This window comes from Lissotriton vulgaris, chromosome 12, assembly GCF_964263255.1.
Source record: "Lissotriton vulgaris chromosome 12, aLisVul1.2, whole genome shotgun sequence".
NCBI lineage: Eukaryota > Metazoa > Chordata > Amphibia > Caudata > Salamandridae > Lissotriton > Lissotriton vulgaris.
Genome location: NC_141700.1, coordinates 39922808 through 39939751, shown reverse-complemented (window position 1 = coordinate 39939751; position 16944 = coordinate 39922808). Strand labels below are relative to the sequence as shown.

Below are 16944 nucleotides of genomic sequence, written 5' to 3'. Positions count from 1 at the left end.
GTCATCACACAGAGCGTGGTTCATGCAGCATTTGTTCTACGTCCATGATCAATGAGTCGTAGCATGGGGGGTGTAATGCTCAGTTGTTTTGAGGAAGGTTGTGATGCACAGTCAGGACAGCGAAGTCTTCCGACAACATACGTCAACAGTCATGGTTCTATATAAGGCAGTGGTCGCCTTGTTCGGCTTGGTGGGAAGCACACAGCTGTGTCTGAAGGACCACCCAGTGTTGTGCGGGTCAGGGCTCCACAACTGTGTGAGTTACGGATATCCTAGGGACAAATAAAAGCTCCCTCACCAATTATGAAGGATCACCTAATTCTCCCGAATGATGATGAAATAATGTGTGGGGGCACCAGTCTAGAAGAGGGTCACTCAGCAGTGGGCTGCAAGGGTTCCATGTAGGTTGCCACCTCCATATAGTTGGCTCCGTGGATGCAGGATTCCAACAGACCATCGTCTACTAGGGGTTGTGAGGGCCCGACAAATTCACTACCGTGCCCTAATGTGCTCCAGATCCAGGAGCCCAACCTGGTCCGGCTGCTCCGATGCGTGGATGGGTGCAGGGTGACTGTGGGTGGTAAGATATTAATACCAAGGTTGGAACAGTCCAAGAACGGAGGTAGATGACAAGCAGGGATATGTCTGAACATTGGTATAATGTGATCTGACCGAAGCAGCCTCGCTTGATCCAATAGCCTCAAAAGGGTGCAACTGACGTGCAATTAGAACTCCTTTTGCTAGATGTATACCACCACCAGTGATCTGTTCTGTAGTTTTTTTGCGTAGTGCAGCATTCGTCAATTGACCTCTTGGCGCTCTTGTAGGTTTTCAGTGGCAACTGTCATATACAGGGGCATGGACTTATCACTGGACAAATCGTGTGGACTTTCTTTACATCGTTCTACTCTCAACCAATCATTGAGAGCGCCCACAAACCTCATGAACAAAAGATCTAAGATATATAAAATATTGACCATTGGCAGAAGACATTTTCTTGCAGATGTTAGTATCTGGAGACATTGTACCGCGAAATGCATGGCCATTGATCGAAAGGACAGAGGAAATGATGGGGGTTTTAAGAGTCGAACACAGTACCACCTCCCTACCAAAACAGATTCAGAACAAAAAGACTTATGGACTCTGGCTCAGTCGAAACACATTCTGTGTTCCAAGGGCCTAAGTGTTTACGTGATTACATTTTTGTTCATCAGAATATTTTTATGCTACATTGAATAACCAAATTAAAGGAGTAAGTCTGAGTGACGAAAGTATTTTCAAATGAAGAAGTAACACCTCACCCACTTTGGGTGGCGTCATCATCAGCGTACAAATATTCTAATGAATAAAAACATAATTTAAAAGACTGCGTCCTTCCTTGGAACACGGAGTGCGTTTCCAACTCAGCCAGAACCCACAAGTCCTTTTCTTTCAATCTTGTTCTTCACCAGCAAAAGAAACGGAGAAAATCAATGTTAGCATTGAGTAAAAAATAGTTCATAGAGATGAAAGAAGCAATACAGACTTCAATTACCAAGCAACTAATCACTGAAAATCAGCATGAAATGGAGTCCAACTTACTAAGAATACTCTGCTACTTCACAGAAGAGCCACACTAAACTGGACTGTTCTCCCACGAGAAGGATTAAACTGGATTTTCCAGGGAAATTCTTTGATAGGTCTTAGCTTTCGATAATACACGTCTCGCGACGTACAACGACAAGGCTGCAAAAATGCTCAGCTGCTGACTAATTGGACCAGCTGACACCCTGCTAAAAGAAGGCACCGGGTGAAGATGTTTACCACTCTTCCTAGCTCAGAAGAAGAATGGAGAAAACGGACTGCGCGTGGATCCACTTCTTAAATGCTACAGAATAACGAAGCGCAGGGTTGTCTAGCGATGGTTAAATGACATTTTGGGGGCAAATCCATTTCCTGTTTGATGCGGTTGGGCATCTTTCAACTCTGTTAAGCAACCTGTTCCAATGGTCTTGCTTCTTTCTACTCTTACCGTGGCTCCTAGACCACACTTGTGAGAAGTCACCAAAATTCACCAAAGAGTTTGCTCCGCAGACCTGAAACTTACCCACAGGCACTGCCTTCCGCTGCTTTATGATCATATCTAAATTTTAATGGCGTTTCCGTGATCCAAAGAACATTAAAGAAGGACTCATGCAGGTTGCATTCAAGCATTCATTGAACATGAACTTGTGTGTCACTTGTATGTACCCACCCACAGCCATGAACTCCCAACCCTCCCTTCCTGTCTGTTCGCTTCTTCCACTCCAGACCTCCATACAAGAGTATGATCTCTCCCATACCTGGCAGATGAGCTTTAATGTGACCTGACAGTACTCCCACTTTCCTTGACCTGCACATCTGTAACCACAGCCTCAAGCATAATCTAACAGAGAGTGGGCTGGAGTAAAGTGTATGGCTGGGGAAACAATTAAAGTTAGAGTACCAAGGGCGTTAGGTTCATGGTAATGGTAAGGGAGAGATTTCGGTTTATGGTAAGAGGTATCATGGTTCGGGGAAGGCGAAAGTGAGAGCTAGGTTTTAAAATATATATATTTTTTTTAGAGTTTTATATAGCGCGAACTAGACCCGAGACTTCGGGTATTAGAGCGCCGTACATGAGCACCAGTTTAATTACAGATGAACACATTAATAAAAAAAAATTAAAAAATGTATTATGTTATTATGGTTATGTATATGGGATGGGATTAGCGTAAATTTCAAGAGTGTGGATTATGGTTCGATATCAAAATAGGGTTACAGTGGCAAATAGAGCTAGGTAACCAATGGAATTAGGGTAAAAGTGTTGGGATGAGGACTTGGCTAACATTAAGGGGGGCGAGGGCAGAATAAAGAAAAAATAACCCTAAGGTTTAATTCAAACAAAATGATTTTTAACTAACGCCCATTTCAGCAGAAAAGGGAAACTTCATCTATTGGCAAGCAAACATTTTGATTAAAACTATGGGCTTTGTTGATTAAATTGCTTAAACTCTTCACCTGGGAATTGTGCAAAAGGCTCCACGTAACCCTATCTTTTCACGACTGGTCAGAAACCAACATGTCTTGAAGAGCCCTTTGTAGGGCAATCCTCGGTCCAGCTTCCAACAGAGGGTTCAAAGAGAAAGATACAACAGGCAAGACAAAAAAAAAATCAAATAATGAAGTAATGAAAAAAATCCCAAATTGATAAAATATGCTATGGTGAGTTTAAAATCAATTTCCAATCAGTAATATTGTTCAACTGTGGGGTGCACCTGGACATATCCTATAAAAAACAAAGCACGGGTGTCTCCGCCGGGGGATTATTGTGAAACAACAGTAACAGTCAACACTAATTTTACAAAAACAGAAACAAGCAATTTCCTGTTATCTTAAAATGGCTAGAGCACTTAAGTGACAATTGGATTTCTCTCGTTGTTTGCAAAATATGGGACATCTCGTACCATATTTTGGTACAAACAGTTGATCACGGGATTGTGACATCACTGTACCTTCGACAGGAACAATAGTGTCTGTGTGCAGGGATGTCTTCCCCCTACCACGAGACGGATTAATAACCAGTAACAAAAGACCTTCCAAAGACCAGGGTTCTAAATGGAGTCATGTCCTTTGATTCTGTCCTTCAATACCAGGTTAGGAGCCAACAAGGAATATTTTAAAAGATGCTGAGCATACAACGGAGGCCGTTGTGTCCACTCTGTATTTTGCAAGCAGCACGCTGTGCATGCCCCATGTTTACATTTTCGCGTCTTTGTGCTGTGATTGTCCAATGGCTGGAACACTGCGGCCACGACAACGATACAAGTTGTCCTCTTCACGCAAGTTGGTCGCCAAGACTTGTACCACTACAGAAGGGACCTGGGCCTGCACAGCCAGTAGCCTGGTTTTCCCCCAGTGCAATGACTGTTTTGGTAGGAAGTGCCTGTGTCAATGTTAACTCACCACCATCTAATGTAAAGTGCACAGTCACTCAAGGTTAGCTCCAGAGTATGGGGTCCAATCGCACGCTTCCGAACAAGTCAGATCGGAGGACATAGCAAGAGAATCTCCTTCCGCTTCACATTCTCATGATGCTTATTTTTTTATAGCTTAATATTTTTTTCACAATCTTAATTGTTAAGAATCAACTCTATTTTGAGGTTTCCAAAAATCTCGCCAACCGGCCCTCCAATGTGTAGCTAGGGCTTTTGTTAGTTTCTTCTCTGCTCCTCACACAACAACTTTTGGCAACTCCGAGGTTTGTTGTGACCCCTTTTTGAAGTGTAAAGAGGCTCAAAGCCGGCCAACAACACGGCACTGGGTAATACTCAACAAGGACACTTGCGATTGGTTAAATGGGAATATTCGACTCACAATTTTTTTATGGTCCAAATCCTACATTTTCTCTTAACTCCACAGGTCTTTCTTTTTAGGCCCCAGAAATAGAAAAAAACATCTGTTACGCTCCCTAGGAAACTGTCTAACCAATCATATGTACCCAAGATGGCCAAAAAGCACCAGCAGCACACATCAAACCTTCGCGAATAATGCCCCAATACTATTTAAAATGGCAGGAGCCCTGTCTTGGGGTTGCCCGGGTAATGATCTATACAAGATGGGCACACATGCCAGCTTCCCACAATACCAACCCACAAGCAGGGGTCCCACATGTCAACATGGCCGCCATGATGGAGAAGCACAGGCTTTCCTAGAGAGAAGGTTCACACTGGCAGGGCCTAAAAAAATATCGAAATGTTAAATACATCCCAATTAAATGTGAAGGGCAGATCAAGCAAAACAAATAAAATATTTGTTGGGTTCTTTGTTAAAAGTTCAAATGTGTTTTAAATAATCCCATTCCACGTCTATTGTGTCATTTTTTTTCATTTACTTTGCTACCTTTAGCTATCCAAGCGGAGGTGTTCTTAGGTGAGGGAAAAGTTATTTACAGAGCTTTCTTTTTATCCAATGGGTCTTAAAGTACCAGAATATTTATATACTACTTATGAATTACTTCGCTTCAAGTGAAAGTCCAACAATTGAACACTCCAATATAAAATGTTGAATCTTTTGAAATAAGTAATATAAAAGCCAGGATGGCTACATTTTGCCTTCATCAGTTTGAAGTGGAGTTACCCAGTTTGGGTGGGACGCAAACCAATTTTTGGTAGGTCGCAGAAGTCCAAACAATCAATAAAAATGCCTTTAAATTCTGTATTTAGTCAAATGTCACGTTGTGCCTTCTGTCAAATTGCTGCTTATTAATTTTCATGGGGATTGGTGTTTAGAAATTGCTCTCACTTCGCAGTCAGAGAAAGAAAGGTAAAGTGAATTATGTGGCAAGCTTGTTAGAGTAAAGCAGTGTGAAAGGAAAAGCTGTAGGGTGCATTTCATAACACAACAAAATGTAAATACCTGTAAGTGAACTGTACACATTCAGCAGTTAGAAAAGCAAAAATGACGCACAATTTTTTTGTAATTCTGAAATGTGATACAAAGATTTTGAAAGAATCAAAAGAAATCTAGTCACTTTACTTAGTGATGCACAATCTATAAATATTCATTAAAATCAGATTGTGTGCAATATAGTTTTATCAGTAAAACTGTACATGTGCAAATTCTGAGGCTTTTCAATGGAAATGTGCTGTCTGTGAATGACAGTGAGCTACCACACCATATTATATATATATTAAAAAAACACACATCGCCCTCCTCGTGTCCATTAGAGGTGGGCGGGTAGCAAAAGTTCATCATTCCAAAAACTGGGTCACGGTTCAAAAAGGTTTGGGAAGCGATGGTATACAGGCTTACCGTTACTCTGTTGTTTAGACACACTTTTGCGCCAGATTTATTGACATTTTTACATGCCAACACCACTACCTTTGGACCTGGCCACAACGAGAAATAACTCATCCTTTCCAGCATTGTCAAAGCCAACAAGTCTGACTTGTATTTTGAGCCCCGAATAAAACATTAAAGAAAAGTCAACTACTTAAAAAAAATATATTTTTTTTTATTTTTTTGGGGCAATTGCAATTCCAATGACAATTATAAAAATTAGACATAGGGGATACACCCCCTTATAAACACAGAAGCAAGCATATTTTGATAATGTTTTTATGGGATCTTGTCACTTTCCTTTAGGATCATAACCAATAGTAAGTACTTTAATGATGAATTGTTTGTTGCTATCACGTTTTTAACATTATGCACTTGAGCACCTTACTATTCGCCAGGTTAAACAATTGTATTAGATGTGGAGTAAAGATGGCCACCGTTTTCATCATGATTGACCATCTTCTATGTTGATGAATAATGTAATGACCGGTGGTGTTTAAAATGGCGATCATTTTCAAGCACAAACTGACACTGACGTAGCTTTAATTGCAAAAAGAGTCTGTCTAGGGTGAGGGGGGTTTGCAATAAAATATTTAACAAAATCGGTTACCTACGTGCTTGCCGTTTTTTCGACCTCATCGAGTCGATACGTGCTGCTATATATATATATATATATCGTGCATTCCGCCGTCTCACCTAGCTTCGAAGTAACACACAGCCAGGATAAGCACCACTCGGACACGGACCAGTAAAGTTTCTTTTCTTATTTATTTAGTGCAGAAAAAAGTCCATGACGTTTCGGCTCCCACGAGCCTTGTTCACATATATATATATATATATATATAAAATCCTTTCTGGATGCAATTCATCTTTCAGATAAATAATTTTATGTGCGAGAACTTCGATGTAATATAGGCCCTCTTGCGTTGGAATGCAAGCACCCCACAGGTAGCGCAAAGAAACACTTGCCCGTGGAGCGAAAATGCTTCTCTGCCTGTAGTCAATGCTCGTCTATGTATATTTAAAGAATTGGTAGCAGGTATCTCCGACAGCTGAATCATCAAGCAAGACCTAAAAAGGGGAGTACATACTGTCTCGCACGGTTTTTAATTGGTTAACTGACTCTACTGTGACAGCTTTGACATCAAAGACCAGTGAGCACCGAAAATCTAGGGTAGCCCAATATCTCTGGTGTGTTCGAACATTTTTGGTTCCAGTTTCTTTACTAATTTGTGTATTATTTTTTTAAACGTTCAATGGGTTTTTAGCAAATGTTCGGATTATTGATATGGGACTGACCGTCTGAAGCAATGTATGTATGTATATATATATATATATATATATATATATATATATATATATATATATATATGAAACACAAAGGTTTGGCTGACCCAAGCGCCCAATCCGGCGGGCACACAGCTGGGGTAGCCACCCCCTCTATACCCAACACGCTGTCACCCAGAAGAGAACTCACAGGATTCACGTAGAGTTGCCAACAAAGGAGCCGTGGCCACAGTTATCTCAGTGCAAAGAGGTTTATTCAGGCACGATGTCCAACGCGTTTCGGAGTTGTTGTTGTAGTCACTCCTTCATCACGGGCCTATATATATATATATATACTTACAAAATGGCAGAGGATAGACATGAGACCGGTCACTGGCAGGACTTACAGAAAAACTACCCCCATGCATGGGTGCATTTAGCAACAGTCAACAGAAGGATTTAAAGTGGAATAAGGTGGGGGCTCTTATGCATTTATTGATTTGGGGAGGGCCAGGTATGGAGACGGGAGTAGTGGCGTAAGACACAAGAGAAGGAAAGCCAAGTATGCACACGGGTGAACAGGAGCCAGGGGGTAGGATGCACCACCGCAGGGAAACCACGCAAACCTACAAACACCTGCGACCACACTCACATCAAGTTGAAGATCGCGAGGCCTTGTCCAAAACATATGTACATCAGACCACCTCCTCCAATGGAAAGTAGCACGGATTTCATTAATTCAGCACCATTGAAATCCTCTGCAAGCGAACATAAAAGCCTATAACAAAATGTATTCTGTAATTGTGTTTTTGTAGTCACTAAAGGGGATTAGTAATTTCTCAGCTACAAAATAAAATGTGGAAATTAAATATTCGCTAAATTAATTACTGAGGCAGGTGGCACAGGAGAGGTTTGTAGGCAAATAAATAAATCCTACTGGCATTACACAAGGTAGCATATTTGATATTCAGATACAGTACTGGTATAATAATGGTGTGTTTGCCAACGTAATTTATGACCGTATTCACATTTCTGCCATTCCTACCACCTGAAGTGCCTGGAATTTACATAAAAAGTACATGTGTGCCCCTAGGGAACATCAGACATTTTCTTATCTCAGCTAACTGAGAAGAGGGAAATATTCCATGGGTCACGATTCGCGATCTGACTCCTCCCAACTGTGCGCACTTGGGTAACTTCAGATCGTCAGCGATAGAGAGGTTGACGTTTAACAAAAAGCTTTGTCGCTGTAAGATCACGCGCGGAGTGAACTTAGGTTGTTACCACTACAGAAGGAGTGTTTTTTAGGTAAACAAGAAATTTCTATTATGGATAAGATTGTAATATGTTTATGTTCATAACAGGCCAACTTGTCCAATCTCATGAATGACACCTCGCTAACGTATTCCGGAACGTGCCGGAACCAGATCCCCAACCAGCACGAGTCTGTTTGAAGAATGTTTTCTTACCATCATTTATGTAGGAGATTCAACCATTAGTATGGCTTCGCAGTGCAAGCTTAAGGTGTGCATGCTTTGATTGCGGTTCTGAGATGTTGGTTCATGTCTTGTCCATGGTTGTAGCAGAGATTTGTTGAGCGTCTTCTTTTGGAATGGTCCATGTTGGTTAATATGGAAGTGAATCAAGTTAAATTCTTTCGCTGATCATGGATACAATACTAAACATCAATTTCACGGATAGTACGAAAGGTCAAACATCCAATAGAACGCGCCTCATACAAACTTGAACTTTCGTTCAATTCAAGGCGCTCAGAGCAGGTGATGGGTCAAGACATCCCACTAGAGCACCTCAATTTGTACCCTCAATGTCCTTCACCAAATCATCAGCATAATATTATTATCTAAAGGCTGCATGACTCTAGGCGGATTTAATTCACCGAAGACAGATATTTTTCAAAGACAACCCGGACTCACCCGCTTTTGCTATTGGCATGGAAGCTCAACTGTGAGACAAAGGGACATCCCATGCTAAAAACAAACATTGGCAAATGCATTTGTTTTTGCTTATGGGGGGTTTGCTTATGGGATTAATAATAAGCTGTTTGTGCAGGTGAAACCTAAAAACAAAGATAACCAACTTGATATCTGAGTTGACTATCGGTAGTCGGTTCAATACCTGGTGGCGTCACCTGAAGAGAAAATGTATGCAAGAGAAATTTTTATATTCAATTAAAAAATAACCAGTAGATACCAGCATTGTCCAGTTCTTCCAATATGAGGAGAGAATGACGTGAGATCTTCACACGGCTCCAGCAGGCACACTAAGTACCCAAAACAAAGTCATAAAATCGAGTCCAAGCACTTAAGTCCACAAAAAATGTAGAGTGAGAACAAATGAATACTCCTTGGTGGAGTCACCATGACAAGATCAAGAATGTAACACAGCCGTGTCTATGTGTGCAGCCAGGGAAAGTAAAAAAAATGGTCCACCCAACAGCGGATGGACCCAGTAATTCGGCAACAGGAGCTGATAAGAGCCCACTTAATATATATTAAATACAAGAGATGTCACAAGCACAGCGCTGTAAGGGCGAAACCTCATAAGGTTTAAGCTTTTAAGCTTTACAGGGTCAAAATTGTCTTAACTAATGGTATGCAAAACCCAACTTGTCAATTTCCCGGAGAATTACACAAAATCAACTCCAACCCTCCTCAAAATGACTCCAGCCCAAACAGGGACTGTCAACCTCCCCTACTTCAAACAAGATAATCAAGATAGAGGTATTATTTATAAAACTACAGTACTTGAGAATGGGCTAAAAGTCGGCCCTTCGTCGAGATTTAGAACAAAGTAGGCCCAAACACGGGGGGTGGGGGGGGGAGGCACAAGAATCCGGATCACTCACAGCCACCACAATTTCAACGTTAGTAGAATTTCAACCCCCTTTTTATTTTAAAAACAGAGGTTTTTGTATTTTTGCTTTTTATAGTCCTCTTTTAAATTGTTTTTTTTTTTTTTTTTTAGAAATGACAAATGTTAAATACCTTCGCTAGTGCAGTTTTGATTGGTTCGTTCAAGGCATATACAGCAACGATTTATGTGACGTAAAAATGGATTATGCCGAAATGTAAAACCTGCTCTGGCTTTCCGCCATTTCGCGAAGTTATTCAAATCATCAAGCCACCTGGATATTATTCTGCAGTACATGTTTTGAGGTGATTATTTTATAAACAATGCGAGGGCCTCGCTGTGGAAAAGAAAAGTTTCCTTGGTTTGGATCTGAATCGGTTCACAAAGACACAACCTATAAAGAGGAATAAATTAAATGTCTCTAAAAATGAAGAACCTTAAAGTTAACATTTTGCTGGCGAATGACTGTTGTCTTTAGAACAGCGGTTCTTAACCTTTTGACTTCTGTGAACCCCCGCTGAATCATTACTGGAATCTAGGGACCCCCACTGAATCATTACTGTAATCCGGGGGCCCCCACAAGGTCATTTTTGGAATCTGAGGAACCCGGCTTAAGCAATTTCAACAATTTGAACCAGAAAACAATACACAAAAAATGGAAACCAGCATTAATCAAACCAATATACAAATGATGCTGTTTCATTTGATGCCCAAATATTTTTGAAAATTGCAATTTTAATGGAAGGTCAGAGCTTTTCTAATTTCAATTGAGACTGCACTTAATGCATACTATAGTCTGTTTGATGCACTTGCACCGCCCCCACGAATCCATATGAGAATATCTAATTAACGTTTAACTTCCAATTGCCACTACCTTCTCATTTGCAAAGCATATTGAAATTTCCATTTCTACTTCTTCATTTGCATAGAAACGAAAAATTCTGTTAATATTACTTCATTTTCTAACCAGTCGCGGACCCCCTGAGAAGCAGGTGTTCCCAGACCACGGGTAAGATGGCTGCTTTAGGATATTTATTTTTGCAGGCATTTAGGGAATCTGGAACTATAAGGATGGTTTATATTTGTATCACAATCCTTGATGGAGTGAAATAAGGAAGAAAATGGGTTAAAAGTGGCAAACAAAAGAACCCATGGGAAGAAATAACAGCTCACACACCCGCCTGCTCTCGTTACACAGCACGGAGTGGGCGCCATCACCTGCTACGACATCATATTCTGCCAGTCAGGTAAATCACGCGTGTGAAAATGTCAGCTTGAGGTAGGAAGGGGATCTTTAATTATTACTTTGAAGGAAATTTGAGAGGTCGCGGGCAGGAAGGGGCGGAGCAAGGCGGTGGACAGAAAATTAGCGAGTGCCCGCCGCTATTGGTATAGATATATCATTACCAAACTAGAGAAATGTACTCGGAATGTGCATAAGAACATGCTAAGCTTTCGTCAAATTATTAGAAACCTCTGAATAAGGCTAGTTATGGTCACCTACTAAATATTACAGCACACTCAAAGAAAACTCAAATCGAAAAAAGCAGTTTGATGCATGCTACAGAGAAGACAAAACAGTTAACAATTGTATCAGGAAATGCTTCTAAAAAACTGCAAAAGGGAAATAATCCACATTCTTTGTTCCCGCAAAAGACGTCATTTAAAAAAAAATTATGTTTTGTGTGCGGTCTATTGACATCCACAAAGGCAACAGCAAAACCGAAGGGGAGAGGTGGAAAGGACTTTAACCCCTTCCAGGCTCATGACGAGCTGGGCTCGTCATGGTGTAGCCTCCTCAAACACTGATGACGAGCCCAGCTCGTCATGAACAATGGGATTTAGAAAAATCCAGCGGAGCAGCGAAATATCGCTAGCAGCGATGGTGTTAAACTTCTGTAAATACTACAAAACGTGCTTGAAACAAACAAGTGTTGTGCAGCTGAAGGCCGTCACGGCCGCAGCGATCCCGGCATTATTGTAGCCGAAACATGCACGCTTCAGGACACAGGGTCTAAATGTGGTGCATATTTCATGGCACTTCACCTTGGTACACAATTGTTAAGAGACACCAATATTTACATTGTAAAGACACAAGCTCACGGGGTGTACAAGAGAACCTGTTCAACAATTGTATGGATTTGCACAATATTGTGAAGTTTCTAAAACAAAAATGGTAAAAATGTGCAGGTAATAAGACTGCAAAGCAAGTACGGCGATTGTGTCCGAATGGGTGTGTAAAAATGATGATCAGAAATTCAGGGATTGTAAATCATTATGTCTAAAAAATGTGGGAAGTGTGCAATTGTTGTGCTTGTGTTTTTTGCACAGCACAATGTCTGTCTGATGACAGAAAAAAATCAAACGCAAGTTCATTAAAAAAGTAGCTATATAGAAATTGTCACAAATTGTGTGTAGAACTGAATATGTGGGCCTCGGAAGTCACCAAAAAGTGGATGTGAAATCTTGGCCAGTGTGGCAGTATAAAAATGATGATAAATCAAGAAATTCAGACAAAGACAACATTTCCTATGGTGGCGCCAGACCCACCATAGGAAATGTCCTATGGTGGGTCTGGCGCCGAGACCAGGATTCAAACAGCAGCTCGAGCTACTAGGCCACATCCTAGCACCAAAACCAAATCAATTACACACGATGTACAGCACATCACGCTCACAGGTGTGTAAAAATAAAAATACTTCTTGCTATTTCCAACATAGCATTTAATCACATGCTCCATATATTTAAAAGTAATTTACAGCAGTAGTACTAAGGTGGTTCCATTCCGTGGTTGTGTAGATGCAGAAAGCCCGCCTGCCTCCCTTTCTTCTTCTCCAGTGTAGTGATGCTCCTAGATTCTAGTGTGGCCCATAACTACACAGTTAGCTTCGCTGCTGTGAACGCAGGGTGTCTTTATTGACGGCCCTATAGGCGGTGCTGCTGGTCTCGAAGAGGATGCCAGCCTGGACCGGGAACCAGAGTAGGCCTCGAAGGGCTGGGCCGATGACTACTAACATCAATGGCTTACAAAGGCTTTTTTCGAGAGGCCTCTAAGGGTTGCAGCCGTGTTCGAGGAGGAGGATAAGCAGCGCCAGTGATTGAGATATTGATATATATATATATACATACACACACACACACACACACACACACATATATCATGGCTCTCGGCAGGAGGCCACTGCAGCTTGAGCCACACATTGCCCCTGCCAGAGCTGCCAATGATAGTAACAACACAACTGGCTAACCATCACACTCCTACAAGTGTAACAGTTCAGACTACTTCAGGCACCCAAAGCTGTAAGAATGGCTTGGGCGGCACTTAATATAATCATTCTAATGCATTTTGAATTAACCGCTGCACCGTGGCGGCAATTCCGCCACGGTGCAGCGGTTTAGCGGAGTGGGCGGGGCCGCATCGGCCAACGGACGTTCGTAGCACTACGGAGGTAGTGCGTGCAACGGCCGTTGGCCGACGAACGCACGCAAAGGGTTAATAATTACCTGTTGTTATGGTAATCTCTAAATTAGACAGACAGCGCCACCTTGTGGCACACTGTCACAAGCACCAGTGTTGACAATTAAGTGGTGGTGCCGAGCACCGGAAACCACCGGATCAAATTAAGCACAGATCAGCGCACAGCCTTCATACTGGTGGGAGAGCACCAGGGCTTGACTGGTACTCTGAAGTCGGCTTCTAGTAGGGAAGATCTCACTTTTTTCAAATCTATTTTTAAAGCATTATTTTGAGAATTCGCATCGAGGACGACGACTTCTCCCTCCAGCGATTTATGGTGTCTCGGGCGTCTTTGTACAAACTTACCTGTGAAACAAAACTTTCACAGCTCAGCTTCCAAAGTCTTGCACACTGAAAAAGATTGCAAGGGTTCTCACCCACTGATACATTAGCCTACCCTGAAAGATCTCAGCCCTTGATAACAACATTCACCCCTTCATAAAACAATACTTCACTGCATGGCAACACAAAGTAAACCAGCACCCTCACAACACTACACAACCAATCTGGTTTACAGGGCACTGCCACACTCTCAGACACACATGCCAGGCAAGGTACAAACAAGTCACCCCAGATGGCATGTACCCAAACTGAAGACATCAAGCTACACGCACCAAACACTAACCATTAAGGTCCAAATCATATAAATTGCTTGGGCCAAGGCTGGTTGGCTTCCAGTAATGATTCAGTGGGGGGTCCCCGGGTTCTAATAATGATTCAGTGGGGGTTCCCGGGTTCTAGAAGTGATTCAGTGGGGGTCCCCGGGTTCTAGTAATGAATCACTGGGGGTCCCCCGGTTCCAGCAATGATTCAGTGGGGTCCCCGGGTTCTAGTAATGAATCAGTGGGGGTCCCCGGGTTCTAGAAATAATTCAGTGGGGGTCCCTGGGTTCTAGAAATGATGCAGTGGGGGTCCCCGGGTTCTAGAAATAGTTCTGTTGGGGTCCCCGGGATCTAGAAATAGTTTAGTTGGGGTCCCAGAGTTCTAGAAATGGTTCAGTGGGGGTCCCAGGGTTCTAGAAATAGTTCAGTTGGGGTCCCAGGATTCTAGAAATGGTTCAGTGGGGGTCCCAGGGTTCTAGAAATGGTTCAATGGGGGCCCCTGGTTCTAGAAATAGTTCAGTTGGGGTCCCAGGGTTCTAGAAATGGTTCAGTGGGGGTCCCAGGGTTCTAGAAATGGTTCAGTGGGGGTCCCCTGGTTCTAGAAATAGTTCTGTTGGGGTCCCCGGGATCTAGAAATAGTTTAGTTGGGGTTCCAGAGTTCTAGAAATAGTTCAGTTGGGGTCCCAGGGTTCTAGTGTTGATTCAGTGGGGGTCCCCGGGTTCTAGAAGTGATTCAGTGGGTGTCCCCGGGTTCTAGTAATGATTCAGTGGGAGTCCGCAGCAGTCAGAAGGTTAAGATAGTTATTGGATGTATTAAATAACCCAACCTTAATTAAAAATCTGCAGGACAAACCTGCTGCAATTTAACAGAGGTAAACATCTGGTTTTTACCACAACATGCAGATTTCGGAGCTTACACACCCACATCCTCAGGTTATATTCCCCTTGAAGTCGTGATCGGTGTTATCGCACCTGATAAATAACGGACCCTGTGGTATCGGAATTTTTAAGGACGAAAAACACCGCCTTCACTCTAATCAGACCCTGACCTCACAACCTCTTACTCTATTATATGAAGTTTTGTAGTTTGGCCCTTTTGAGGGCATGCTGTCCAGGGGTCGCACACACTGATGTTTTAACGAGGGTCTCACCACCGCGACCACCGAGCTGGGATGTAATAAAGCTGCGTCGGCACAACCATGGCCACACAAGGCCAGACATGACTGGAGCGGTTACTTGGCGGGTTCACAACCTGTGATGTGTCCGGGGAGGGGGCGATGGATACACACACATTCGAAGCCTCGCTCACTCCTTGTGACGAGACTGCACAGGCGCCTCACACGAACGACAGGATTCACAGCAGGTTAACTTGGATGAGGCGCTTGATAGGAACACGACGCCTCTATGCGCTGATGTCTCAACACCTGACTAAGAGTTGTCTGGGGTCCTGACCCCCACCCCACCATTAGTTTTAACAACAGCTGACGGCCCGGTTATAGCGCTTATCAAGGGCCTCACAGGCACATGCAAGGCTTGAACGCCTTTACGCGGTCTTCGCCGCCGGTGTAAGATGTCAGAGGGGGATCTCAGCCCGGCGTAAATCTTTACGCAGAGTTTACGACCCTTTTATACTGCTGCGTAAGTGAAGGTGCACTTAGTGAGCGCCCCCTCCAAATCCCTGCGAGGGAGCGCACGCCCTCCCCGCCCCTCGGGCGCTCCCGCCCCTCCCGCCTCACACGGCGCGTCAGCGACGGCTCCGGATCCCCGGGACTCCAGTCCGGGACTCTGGCCCCGCCGCAGATCCGCCCTCCCCCGCAGCCAATGGCGAGCGGCGCGGGGGGAGGGGCCCCCCAGCCTCCGTCCGCCCAGGGCCAGCGGGGGCTTAACCCTTGGGGGGCCGGACCGGGGAGGGGCCGAGGGATGAGGGGGGAGCGGGCTAATGGGGGGGCACTGAAGGGCGTGGCCCCGCAGTATGAGGGGGAGGGCTGGGGGCCGAGAGCTGGGAGAGGGACCCAGGGAGAGGGAGGGATCCCAGGAGGAGGGACCCCAGGAGAAGGAGTGATCCCAAGAGAAGGAGTGATCCCAAGAGAAGGAGGGACCCCAAGAGAAGGAGGGACCCCAAGAGAAGGAGGGACCCCAAGAGAGGGAGGGACCCCAAGAGAGGGAGGGACCCAAGGAGGAGGGACCCCAGTAGAAGGAGTGATCCCAGGAGGAGGAGGGACCCCAAGAGAAGGAGGGACCCCAAGAGAGGGAGGGACCTCAGGAGAGGGAGGGGCCCAAAGAGAGAGGGAGGGATCCCAGGAGAGGGAGGGACCCCAGGAGAAGGAGGGACCCCAGGAGGAGGGAGGGACCCCAGGAGGAGGGAGCGACCCCAGGAGGAGGAAGGGACCCCAGGAAGGAGGGACCCCAAGAGAGGGAGGGACCCCAAGAGAGGGAGGGACCCCAGGAGAGGAAGGGACCCCAGGAGAGGGAGGGACCTCAGGAGGGGAGAGACCCAAGGAGGAGGGACCCCAGGAGAAGGAGGGACCCCAAGAGAAGGAGGGACCCCAAGAGAGGGAGGGACCTCAGGAGGATGGAGGGACCCAAAGAGAGAGGGAGGGATCCCAGGAGAGGAAGGGACCCCAGGAGGAGGGAGCGACCCCAGGAGGAGGGAGGGACCCCAGGAAGGAGGGACCCCAAGAGAGGGAGGGACCCCAGGAGAGGGAGGGACCCCAGGAGAAAGAGGGACCCTAAGAGAAGGAGGGACCCCAAGAGAAGGAGGGACCCCAGAAGGATGGAGGGACCCAAAGAGAGGGAGGGACCCCAGGAGAAAGAGGGACCCCAGGAGAAAGAGGGACCCCAGGAGGAGGG

General features: G+C 44.5%; 1 protein-coding gene across 2 annotated transcripts in view; it reads right to left on the bottom strand.

Annotated features, from left to right (window-relative positions):
• The window catches only part of INSR (insulin receptor), a 310896-nt gene that overhangs the window by 85442 nt on the left and 208510 nt on the right, over window positions 1-16944 (bottom strand). The window lies entirely within an intron of this gene.